The sequence below is a fragment of the Corvus moneduloides genome, chromosome 17 (assembly GCF_009650955.1).
Source record: "Corvus moneduloides isolate bCorMon1 chromosome 17, bCorMon1.pri, whole genome shotgun sequence".
Classification (NCBI taxonomy): Eukaryota; Metazoa; Chordata; class Aves; order Passeriformes; family Corvidae; genus Corvus; species Corvus moneduloides.
Window position 1 is genome coordinate 14,434,718 of NC_045492.1, and position 13,409 is coordinate 14,448,126.

The window sequence follows — 13,409 nt, forward strand, 5'->3', positions numbered from 1 at the left end:
CCTTTTTGTCATCTTCTTTGTGGTGCTTTGTGAAATGCCGGGAAGGAGCAGTACAATGAACAGAAAATGTTCCAAGGAAACCAGGCTGCTCCATGCCATTGCCCAACCAGCACCCAGTGTGCCAACCACGGAGCTTTGCATGGGAGCGTGGGACACACATGGGGACTGTGATTCTGCTGGCAGGAGGCCTCTCTTCCCCTCTGAATTCACAGAGTAGAGACAGGGCAGAGAACCAGAGCCTCTCCGTGCCTGGCTGAGGCTCTCCCTCACGCCAACACAAATGCAGGTGCAAAGTTATCAAGTCCAGAACTTTTTTGCACAATTTAGAGCCATAAAATGGAAGCTGCCTTTGAGCATTTGGCTCTTCCTCTCTTGCAAGTTTGGGCCGGATGCAAAAGAGGACTTAAGCACTTACAATTCCATAGGTTACTCCCTGTTCAGGATAACATTTCTTCCAGTACCAGCAGCTTTATGTCTGGACATGCCCAGAACTGCTGGATCTGAGCAGCTTAGTGCAGAGTTCCCACCTCAAACCCACTGCGATCCTCGCAGAAGGAAAGGAACGTCCCTTTTCTCAAGACAGCCAGATCAGGAATATTCCAAACCTAATGCTCACCAGCAGGACCAGCCCCCTCACATGGTGGCAGCTGCTTCCCTTTAAACCTGAGCAGGCAGGAGAGGCACAATGGGGCCGGGGGGGTTTGGTTTGCACTGAAAGCTCAGCACAAGGAGAGTCCTGGGCTGTTTGGCGTGAGGGGCCAGCTGGGATTGTCTGGGAGAACTTGCATTCACCCCAGGAGTGGGACTCGGAATCCGAACATTTCCAACACAAAGAAGCAACAAAAACTCAAGGCCCTTTCAAGGAAAATATAAATGTAGTGAATTAGAACAAAACCAAAACAAAACCAGAAAAACAACCAACCAGAAACACACACCACCAAAAAACTGAAGAAACCACAGTTATTGTGCTGGCTAATATCATGAAGACATGATGGTACTTGCAGCTTCCTGCTTGGACCTGGCTTGCTCCAAAGTTATTTTGTGTGTTAATCCTGTGGTTTAGATGATGAAGATTAGGTCTGAGTGAGCTGGTTCAGATAAAAGGGGGAAAGGCAGCAACCAAATCTTCACCCAAACTCCAACCTAAACTTTTCTAAGCTTTGAATAAAATTAAAAAAACGTATTACATTTTCTTTATTATTCCTTTGTTTTGCAATTGAGATTTTATTTGTAGGTACAGTTATTCATCAGCTATAGTTCAAAGCTTTGGAAGTCACAGTGCTGTGAGGAGGAGAGTGGTTATCCCTGCAAACACAAAAACACACATTCCAGGTTCACAAAAATATGTTTCTGCTGCCTCTCCTGAACTTGGCTTTTTAACAGAACTGGGTTTTTTAATCCTAGTTACTGCTTCCAGTGCAACTGCCACCATACCACGCAAGTTTCTGCCCAGTTTTGGTTTCTGTGCATCTTGGCCTGGAATATTCAGTTACAGATTTTCTGATAAAGATTCCAGCTAACAGCCAGCAATTTGGCCAGTGTTCCTCAAAAAAATAGGAATATAAAATTGTGTTCCAAAACCTAAACGGAAATGTGTGAGTGGTTGACTCTCAAAAAAAACCCCGAACCCAAAACTAAACAAACAAGAGCTGCCAGCTGCTTGGCAATTTTGAAAATTAAAATTAAAACTATGTTCTTTTACTTTACTACGTAATACTTTTCCGTACCTATTTTTAAATGTTTGCCTCAGCCAATAGCACACTTTAGTGCTTGATTAGCACACATTTGGCACGCAGAGCACCAGGGAAAAACACACTTACTCCATTTATTCTCAAGCTGGACAACTCTTTGCAGATGTCAAATACATGCACAACAAAGCCAGTATTTGCTCCTGTGCAAAAACACTGGGCACATCAGTACAGCTCTTGTAGCTACTGGCCTCATCCTCATGCTTGCAAGTCCCAGACAGATCTTGGCAGCTCCTGGGGTGCCGGGCAGCACCCTGCACACCCTGTGGACTTGCTGTGAGCCCATGGGTTTGAGTGCACAGTGGGGAATTGGGCTGTAGGAATATTGTCCGTGGACATTTCTGTTCAGAGAATCCACTTTCCTGTGTTACAGTCCATTATAACATAGCAAGTGCAGGAGAACCTGCTGGATATATCCCACAAGGGATATATATCCTGTAAGGAAGGAGCTGTGGGGGCCAGGTCACCACAACATCAGCATTTCACAAGGCTTGGTCCTTCCAAGGTGCAGGCACATAAATGAGATGCTCAAATTGGAGTCTGGCTTCCTCACTGTGCCACTGGCAAGAGGCAGGTGCCTTCAAAAAGAGATTGGGCTTCCCAAATGGTAAGGAAATGAGGCTTCTAACAGTTCAGTAGGATTAATCCAAGCCTTTCAGCCCTAGAGCCGAGTAAAGTGTTGCAGGAGGGTACAAGACTGTGGGAAGGGCTGTGTGGAGACTGCTGCTCACACCTGCAATCACTGATTCAGGGTGGGCACAAAGGAGGGAGCTGCTTTCTGTGCCAGCTGTTTGTGCAGTGGTTCAGCCAGGATATATTAAAAATGGGATGAGTGAGCCAGCTCCAGAGAGTGGCTTCCATCATCATAAACAAAAGAGGCCTGGCTTAACATTTGAACTTTCTGAGTGCTTATTCTAATTCAACCACAGAATCTTCTGAGAGTTCAGCCATCACTAATTAAGACCTGCAACGATTTATCTGTGGTTCATCCATGCACTTGGCAGCTTTTGCTTCAGAGGGACTGAGCACTGAAAAGTGTCAGTGCTGGGAATGCCACTCAGAGGAGCACAGGGACCAACCAACTCCACACCTTTGTGTTAACTCTCTTGCCCCTTCCAGAGCTGGGAATGCTTCTGTGTGGCCTCAGATTTAGGGCAAAAACAAATAATCCACTTCAAAAATAAACTGCCCTAGGAAGCGTCTTTGAAAAATTTTAATGCCAAATTACAAAAACATAACATGCAAATGTAAATAATTTCCCCTGCAATGAATGCAGGAAATAAAGAAGTGGTATAAACAGCAGGGAATTGGACAGATCTGTTTTATTCCCTTCCTCCTCCATCTCCCCCACAGTGTGATTTAATAAATGTTAATGAAAAAGAAAAGGAATAACACTTGTCTATTAATTTTTCTCATTCTATTTTCTGATCGTGCTTAATTGAAAAGTGTTTTGGGGTTACATTTAGTCATATATATGGCTGTTTGAGCCTTTTATTAGCCACGATTCATTCTGCATATCAGCATAATGTGGAGCTCATGCCTTCAGTCGGTGTCTGTTCCATGATGCTCAGTTATCTGCCTGCCCCGAGCTATCCGGGGGGATGGATTTGCATGGACACTGATCCCCTATGGAAGAGTATGCCAGGAATGACCGGTCTGGTACTACCTGGCCAGGTGAGGTTCCATTCAAATAATGCACATGCCACCAAAACAATTCAGATCAAAGGTCTGCCTTTCAACAGAATTCAAATGTAAGGACTTCTAAAGCAATTTTAGCAGTTGGCTTTACAAATGAACTTATGTCAGCTGCTCTGTATGATGAGTGACTAAATTACTTCTGTATCTAATCTTATCTCACTATCTGTCTGTCTGTTTTTCAGCATTTCAGTGCCCATCACCACATTATCCAGGCGCCACCATAAGATTAAGAAGCTCTGCAGTGACATTCTCAACATGGTCTGTTCAAAGGTCATTAGCAGAGCCTTTCACACTGGAAAAGCCTGGAGGAGAGTACGGAAGCGAGCCTCAGAAGGAGAGGAAAAGGAAAAGGAGGCAGCAACTGCTGGAGCCTTTGTGGTTGTGCTCATCCCGTGTGGATCTGCTCAGCGGTGCTGGAGTCCAGGGACCTCGTGGAAGTGGCCTGTCTGCTGCTGCAGGGACTGTCACACTTGTACACTCCTGGCACCTCGCACATTGGCTCACATGGCCTCGGCATTGCTGTCCCTGTGCTCTCCTCAGTTGCCATTCCCATGCTGGGTCTTCATGATTTCTGAGCCTCAGAGCAGGATATTTCTCTCCAAGATCCCAAGTGCAGAGCAGGCACTGCAATTCGGGAACCACCTTCTCCAAGAGAATATCTTAGTTAAGTTTTATTTTCCTCACAGTAGGCAAATCCTCCCAACTCTGTGTGTTTGAGGAAGCCAGAAAGGGTGGTTTTCAATGTACACAAAGCTACATAGGACCCGTGGAATCAGGAGAGATGACTTTGTCCCAGGAATCCCAGTCCTGCTCCCACTGAAGCCGTGGTGTCTCCAAGGACAGTCTGGGACCTCGCGTTCCGGGGAGGTGGCACTGCCCATCCATCCCCTGGTGCTGCTGCTCCCAGCAGATACTGGTAAGTGAAAATGTGCCAGAGCTGTTTTTTCCAGTGGTGCCGTTCAGAAGCCGGGCTCAGTCCCGAGGGGCCAATGGCAGTGTGCTGACGTGTTGCTCAAACAAACCCTGGAGTCCTTTGTGCCCCTCTTGGTACAAAAGCAGCCGGGATTTACGCTGGGGGATAAATAGGTGGTTCCAAAGTGAGAAGGAAAGAGCCAAAGTTGGAAGCTAACCACAAAACGTGGGTGTAAACGATTACCAAAGGCTTCCAGTAACTCTGCTATCATCAGAGACTGACTTTATGGGTATGGCCTCAAGAAGTTTCCCTCCACTTAATTAAAGAGGCAGATAAGTATCTAGGTGGAGTGTGCAGATAGGTTCTGAATGAGTTATCCACTAAGGCTGGTTCGCTGCACCTATTGTTAAAGCCAGAATATAATATCAGATTAATGCATTATATTTGCCTATTATAGCACTATGTCATCATTATATGACATGTTATAATTAAAGCCCTGCATTAGAAACAAAACTATTTGGCTTGGGATAAGTTGCCTTTATGACTTCTGTGGTTATGATTTCCTCCTTTTCTTAACCCCTTAAAACTGCATAATATAGCTATTTGTAGCTGTATAAAGAAAGTTTCTAGTTTCAGATTCTAATCTCAGGTAATTCAATGTAAATAAAGTCAAAATCTGGCACATAGTCTTTTCCTGTGTCAGAATATTTGCTAGTAGAGGGAAATCCATGTTGGTTGTGTTAACAGAATCCCAAAGATGGGCAGATTAAAGAAGAGGGTGCCTGACTGGCCATTTCTCCCAGTCGTCCCTCAGCTGTCCCTATCAGCTCCTGGGTTTGTACCATTCCCCAGGACTTTTCAGGAAGCCACTTGGCAAACTCTCACTCTTCCTTTTCCTTCCTGGAACTACACAAGGAAAACTTGGTTCTTAGAGCAGTTTCTGGCCGCAGCTGCCGGGAACCCAGCGCTCCCAAATGCAAACCTGGAGCATGGGTGTGGGATCGCTGCCTCACTGAGATACAGCTGCGATTACAGCTTGGGTAACTGACTATGCTAATGTCTTTAATTAGCCATTTGCATATGCACGCTTTTCAATTTCAGTAGTTGGTGATTCATGCGGGTAAGTGCCAACCTCAGCCTTGCTGTCAGATTGAGGCAGAGGGTGCCAGCAGTGCCCCGTCCCCCACACCAAACGCGCAGAGCAAGGGCCGTCACCAGGCGAGGTGCAATTCCCAAAAAGAGCCAGGCTGGGGCTGCTGCAGAGGCAATTCTGACAGGGCACTGAATCTTCCTGCTGCTCTTTGGAGCAGCTATTATCCAATATTTTGCAATGCTCTTATATAAATCTAATTGATGTCTTTTATGTTACTGACTGAAGTGTGCACTTGTTTGGCTTGGAGATGACCACCTTAATGAGGGGAATGACGAGGGACCGCTGCCAGTAGCCAGGGGCAACATCCCACTGTTCCAGTCAATCCCTTGGTGAGAGTTTATTCTGTTGCTGCAATGCTGGTAATTCAGTCATTTTCTTCCTGATTCACGGTGACCTTTCCCCTGGACTTGCAGAGAGCTGGATTTGGCCTTGGAAATTGGCTTGTGCACCAGGAACTGTTTTGTCATTTCTGTTTCACTGGGAAATGTGCATTCTCCTCCCTGGGCAATTTCTGCCATGGGGGAAGGCCCCAAGTGTAAGTGCCAGATGTGTCAGATCATCAGTCTGGGGCACACACACGCCTGATGGAGCTGCTGGAGACACATTTTTAGCATTCCATCTAAAATAATAAAATTCCTACAGCAAGAAGTAGAGAAGTAAAAATAATAATATGCAAAAATGTGATTTTAATTTTTGCCTCGAGAAGTTATTTACCTGGCTTCTTCCACTGGTCCTGTGGCCACTGCTGAAGGGAAATTCCCCTCTCTGCTGTCACTCACCTGGGTAAGGCCCTGAACTCCCCCCACCGAGGCTGCTCCGGCGGGGGCTGCGCAGGGTGACCCAGGGGGATGTGCTGGGCCACACTCGGTGTCCTTTCCAGTGCTGCTGCGTTCTCTGCTCTGCAAAACCCTAAACACTACAAAACACTGCTCATTTCTTTGAACATTTCCATCAGCCTCTTCAAGGTGCTTTTATGAACCCCCGTCAGCGCTTTCCCATACTGACTGATGAGGCAGGTCTGAGCACGGGGAGGGTTTATTGTCCCTGAACACTGAGTGAACTGTGGCAGGATCCACCAGCACTGGGAACTGCAAACTGTCAGAGGAAAGGGCCTTGGCAGGACAGTGCTGAGGGCTCAGTGCCACTCCGTGAAGGCAGAGCTCAGTTTCAAGGTAGAAAAGGGAAGATGCTATCCATTTCTGAGGGTGATCTTAAATACCTTGAGATTATGAGGCAGGATAAAAATATGGCCTCTGCAGAGGTTGCCTAAGGAGGGACAGGCTGCTCTACTGATTGGGGGAAAAAATTACTTTCTAATAGCATCTGCCTATTTTACATACATAATGAGCCAAACTCTGTGTGGTCAAATTACTGTCTGGGAAGTGTTTGGAGTGAGGGACAGTTGTGCTTCTGGCCTTTACAGTAGCCAATATAACCCTGAGAGAGAGAGCAGAGTGGAAAAATAGAACAATGTCTGCCTCAGTCTGCAGAAACCAACAAGTAACAAACCCAAGAGGTCCATTTTGCCTCTTCATTACAGGAATCTGTGGATCAGAAGATTAGGAGGGCACTAACTGAGAGCACAGCTACTACCTTGATTAGCAGTTTCGGAGTCTTGTAAAAGCATCTCATTTTGCTCTCCCAAGCAGGTGGCACTTTGCTGGCGGGTGGAGCCTAGGAAAGGCTGAGCACTGTTTTTTCTTTCCCCACACCTACTGCCAGCTGGAATGGTGGAGTCACTGCAAGGACAGGGTGCTGTGGGGGGCTGCAGCCCCCTGCCCAGCCCTGCTCCAGGGGCTCTCTGGAAAACAGGCACTGCTGAAAGGGCACACGAGCACATGAGGAGGGATTTGTCCCTGAGCTGCTCTGACCTGCAGAATCCTGCCCACCCCCTGCCTGTCTGGGCAAGGTCAGGCACCCCACAGAGTCCCTGCTGTCCCCTGCAATCCCTGCTCTGTGTTGAGGCTCTGTGTTTTGCCTCTTTAAAAAAAAAAAAAATATGGAAAACATTTTTGCTTTACCTGTCACAGTAAACTGTCTCTCATCCCAGTAAAGCATTCCTAATTGGCAGGATTTAGAGACTGATCATTTCAATTTATGCCCAGAACAGGTAGGGCAGCAACGAAAGCCTCTCCCACCCAACCCCACCCCTTCTCACCAGTGTGCCTCAACCCTGCCCTGGAGGGACCACCTGGAGGACTGAGCAGGGAGTTCCCTCCTCTGCGCAATAAAAAGGCCCCATCCTGCAGTAAATACCAGGCTGAGCTCATTAATAGTCAGTGTCCCTCCGGTCACACAGCTCCTGCAGGGCTTGTGCAGAGGAGCACCTGCTACTGAAGTCCTGCAGGACCAGGAGCTATTTCCTAAGATTTTGCCTTTAAGACTTGGCAGAAAACACCAGAGTGAAATTTTCACTTCATGTTACCCTGAGGTCAGTGGGAAAATAGTCCATTGGCTGTTGGAAATGGTTCCCATCACTGCCACAGCTTGCAACACCCTTCCCAGCACTGTGGGCTGGTGGGTATCGCTTCCTTCTTCCCAGGCCCCTTCACCACAAGCGGATTTGCCTCCCTGTCGTTTTTGCCAATCCCTTTCCAATCTGCCAGCCTTGCTTGAGAACTGTGTCCCCTACAACCAGGCACAGGCCTGTATGACAAGAGGATTGAGCCCCTGTGAGCGCCCCATCCTTCACAAGCCAACTCCACAGGAGCACTCCCTTCATTCTGGGGGAAGGCACAATCAACCCATATTTGTTATTGACAGAGGAAGAACTACCAAGGAGTATTAGATTTCCCCATAAAGTGGGAGCATCTACTCCTGTGAATAAAAAGCTTTTCAAAAATAGAAACTAAACCCAAGCACTGTACAAACTGGGAGCCATTAGCAAATCAGGCTTCTGCAATTGCAGAGCTAAAATACAAATAACATTTTCCAGTAGCCATTAGTCTCGCTCAGATTGCCCAATGCAGGCATCACTGCTTTTCTCAGCATCTGCTTTATCAGTTGTCTTCCACCCAGAGAAGTCCATGGCTCTTGGCAGCAGCTCCTGCTGATGTGCAGTGGGTTATTGCTCAAGAGCCCTTTGATCAGCAGCCAGACCCTATCACACCGTGCTCCGAAGCAGTGGCTGCCAGACCTGGCCAGCACGAAAGCTGGATGGGCTCCCCAAGTGCAGGAGGAGGAAATCAGGATTCCTTTGGGCCTGCTGGAGTGCATCTCATTCACCATCTCCCTGGACAGCCAGATTTCCCGTCATGTTTCCCGTGCCACGGCTGCGCCCCGGCAGCGTGACCCCGAGGCCAGAGCTGCCGGCTCTGCCGGCTGTGTCTCGGCACATCCAAACCGTGGCAGCTCCTGTGCAGCACTGCTTTGCTGTGCTTGGCTGCAACACACACTCAAGTACTTCGTTGAGCTGGAGCCCACAGGAGCTGTTGGAACACAGGCTGTATCCCACTTGTCAGATGTTTTGGTGGTTGAGGTTTTTTCCCTGGGAAATGCAAAAATGCCGAAGCCACTGTCATCTCCTTTCGCACAGCAAGCAACAGCCAAATCAGCTCTCTCAAATTTGAAAACACAAGAAATGAAAGTGCCCAGAATTTGCCAGGGCATGTGCTGTAAAACTGAGCAAGGCACAAAAATTTTCCCAGAGACACCATGATCTCAGATCCATGTATATACAGATCCATGTAAATACATCCCATGTAAATACAGATTTATGCATTTATCATTACTCATGCCAGTAATAATAGTTCCACTGAAATCACTACAGCTACATGTATAAAATGAAGCACATGTGTAAGATCAGGATCTAAATATGGAACAGGCAAATCCACCTGCAGCTATGGCAACTGCACCTGGAACTGCAGATGCACATACTTGCATGAGCCTCTGTTATGTTTAGGGGCTAACTGATAATACAAAGATATATGAAAATCTGGTGGGAAAGGCAGGACCAGAAACTGTCTCTTTCGTTCCAAAGCTCAGTATTTATCCCTTGCATGTTAATTTCTGTCAGTGTTCTGTACTCATTAACTCTGTAGCTCTGTAATTTGCTTTGAAAGGGGTTGAGGACACCATAGCTGTGTTCAGACATCAAGGCCTTCTGCCATCTCTCCTGCTCCTTCAGATCTGGGGACTCAACCCAGCAATCAGCACTATTCTTAACTTCAAGCACAGAAATGTTTTGTGCCACCCTGAGTGGTCATCAATAACTCAGCAGCAGGAGAGCAGCCCTGTGCAGAGATTGGGTTTCTTCACAGAGCTGGCACTGAGGCTGGCTTGTGTGCTTAAGTGAAGTGTTCCTGGCTGGGGGCCAGCTTGCATTCCTCTAAGCAACCAAACTCCTTGATAATTACTCCTCTTTTTTTGTAATTCTCCTCATCTCCCTGTGCCAAGTTATCCCACAGATGTTCTGCTCCTTGTACACTGAAGTGTTAGACACGCTAAAGTATCTCAGTAAGTTACATTCTTGGTTTGCTTTCTGGCCTTTTGCATTGCAAAAAGCAATAGGGACAGGAGCTGAATTTTACTGTTCCAGAACACCTGGGCTCAGAATCCCTGTCAGAAACATCCACCCCCGAGTTGTGTGTGGATGGCAGAGGCTGGGGGAATGAGCAAAACTCTGTTTCTGCTGGAGCCACTGCGCCCCTTGTGCTTCGCAAACCGGCTCCAGGCACTTTCTCTCGTTCTTGTGATTCCCTTCCTCGGCTGTTGCAGCCAAGTAATTGTTTCATCATGTTGCACTGAAATTGTGTCCCATCGTGTCACCATCACATTCATTTCTCAAACCAAAGCTCCTCTGTTCACTTACAGAAAATCTGTCCCAAAGCATCTGTGGCCCCCAGGCCGGGGCGAGGAGGGAACACGGCAGGTGAGGCTCGGAGGGGTTTTTGCTTGGTTGGAGACTGTGATTCCTGTCACTGTCATTTCTAGGCACCACCAGTGAGCTGCTCACCACAGCATTAATGAGCTGCTGTTGCAATACACTGGCAAAGCCACGGTATTTATAGCAAACAAACAAGTCTGGGTCCGTGTGGGGCTGGGGACCAGAGCCTCCCGGAGCCTCCCTCCGAAAGCTCCGTTCTTTCCAGAGGTGTCAGCACTCGAGCCCATCAAAGCTAGGGCTGCTGGCTGAGCCAGCGCTGTTCTAGCCTCAGTTCATAGAGGATTCATTCTGCAAATTGCATGAAATTAGGAGACCTAACTGAAACCTCTGACTAAATACCCTGGACTCTGCTTTGATAGCTGTGGAATGTGTGAGACAGGAATCCCAAAGGCAAGAACCAATAGGACAGGACAAGGTGAAAACCAGATGTAGATCACAGTCCTTCTTAGCATTTAATTAGCTAGAAATTATTATTTGAATTTATTATTATTTATTATTATATTAATAATTTCCACGGCAAATACATTCTGGGGGCAAGTTTATAACAAATGAGGGTTAAATTTGGCACTACTTTGTGAAATCGTGACACCTGTCAGAAGGTTTGGAATTAAATATGTCCCTGTTGTAAATGCAAATCAATTATCTTAAGCAATTATTAACCCACTTACCCTCATTTTGAATTCCAGCCCTGTAGTTTCTCACATCCAGGCAGATCTATCCTCCAGCATGTCTAGGAGGGAAGAAAAGCCTTTTATTCAAAACAAAACATTTGAACCACTGAGCAGGTGGGGGAAACGATCACAAAAAGCAAGTTGGTTTCCAATGGAGTTTCCAATTCCCAGTAGATCAAATGGAGCACATTTAGGGAATGTGGGCCCTGCCAGCCCTGGGAGCTGCAGCGCCTGGGCACGGACTGTGCCGGCGCCACCCCCGCCCCCAGCACCGTTCCAAAGAGAAACTCTCCTGGGGTTTCACGTAGTTTCCCAGCAGGCAAACACAGCACCAAAATTTCACGTGATCCTGATGGCAATCCAAGGCTGGATCTAATCTTTTTAGGTCTTTACACACTCACCATAGGCTGTGCTGCTCGTCTGCCCAGGCTGGGACAAAGCAGCTTCAGCTCACATGAAAGAATCAGGAACTTCAGAAAAACCTCAGGATATTGTCCAAGTGTAGAGTTTCTACCAAAGGTTAGCTTTGTTTTGTGAAGAATAAACTTTCAGACTATGTTTTGGGTCCCAGTGAAGTGTTAAATAGGAACTTAGTTCTTTTAATGATTTCACTTGTCTGTTCAGCAAGTGTCTCTCAAAAGTGACCTAATTCCCCACAGATTTAATGTATTGGTTTAGCCACATGGTTTTATTTTTGCTTTATTGATTGATTGAAAAAACGTGTTCAGAGTTTGAATGTAACTGTTTCCTTGGCAGTAGCAAGTATATCCCTAGTTTTGCTTGGATTTCTTATTTAACATATTAGGACCCTTTCAACATCTATGCATAGGTTTAAATTTTTCTTCACACTTCATGTTAGTATTCGAGGTTTGGCCTAAAATTCTGACTGTTAAGCATCTGTGCAGACATAAAGAGCAAAAGTCAAACACTCACAAGAGTAGTAATAATTTTTTTTTAATTAGCTATCAGGAGCAAAAAGAATTAGAAACAAATTCTGTTCCAAATTCATTCCCCCCTTCTACCCTATAACCATCTCTAACCAGACCAAATTGAATGCAGAGATCTGCTTTGGACTCACGTTGTGTCACTGGACAAATGCGAGACAAGATGATGGCTACTGAGCATTATCACTACAAGCAATGGAAGAACGTGTGTGATTTGGCCTCATGTACAGCTCTTCTCTTTATGAGAGCAGATACGGAGTTGCTTTGACTTTTATTCTGGTCACAGCTAATGAAACATTGCCTTAAAACTTGTGTGAGAGTCACGTCATGTTTTTACACCCATCCACACCGATGACAGTTGTTCGCACAATTAAACTGCAAAGGTAAACATTGTGCACAAAGCTTTTTCCAGGCTCTAATTTATGTATTCAAAGGCTACTGCAGGATTTCAGTGAGGAAAAACCGAACTGTTACCAAATGTGGTTGAGTCTCCCGTCCAACAGCCCCTGGGTACACGTGTGCAATTTGGGTGATTTCTATTTGACAGAGGAGGAACAATTAGTACAGAAAGATGCATAAATTTTCCTGCATCTTCCAAGAGTCACCAATGGAAGGCAGTGGGAAAAGTGGAAAAGCAACACCACAGTGTCAGATCAGAGCTGCCCTGGGTTACTCATGCTTTGGGCAGATAACAGAGAGTGATAAATGAAGGACTGCTCACAAAAGTATAATTGTATTTTTAAATATATTTTTAAACTGCTACATATAATTTGTTTTGCAGAACTAAGCACTACTGAATTCAAATCTTATAAACCAGTGCTAGGTGCTTTGGAAAGGGGATGTCAGTGCCAAGGATTTACAGACTGACTTCTACAGAGGAAAAACCTCTGTTATTTTAGCAGCAATAAGAAAGACCTGTAGAAATGAACCAGTGTAATACATCATTTGAAAAAAAAAAAAGATAAAAATAAAAAGCCCAAATGAAATTCTGCTTATAAACTTTTGTAAAATTGAGAACAGCTCTCTGGTGCCTAGAGCTCTCCGCATGGTTTGCCTACCACGAGTTGTCCTGAGTAGCTTCAGGAAGAGAAGCTCGGGAAGCCCTGTCCGAGGCCAGTTGAGACATTCCAAGTCCTGTTCTCAGCCAGCAGAATCTTATTTGTCATGGGAAACTAAATCAATATTTGGAGCTGAGATACTGTTTGGACAGGGATTTTCCAATCCTCCCACTGCAATTAGAAAAGGTATTTGGAATCTTTTGTCTACTTTAGTGCTTGGAATTTTCTCAGATACATTTACAGACTACTTTTTCCAGACTATTATTTTCTAGGAAATGTTTTAATTACAGGGGCTTTTTCATATGCTGTTTTAGAAGGCAGAGTATTTCATAACCTGCA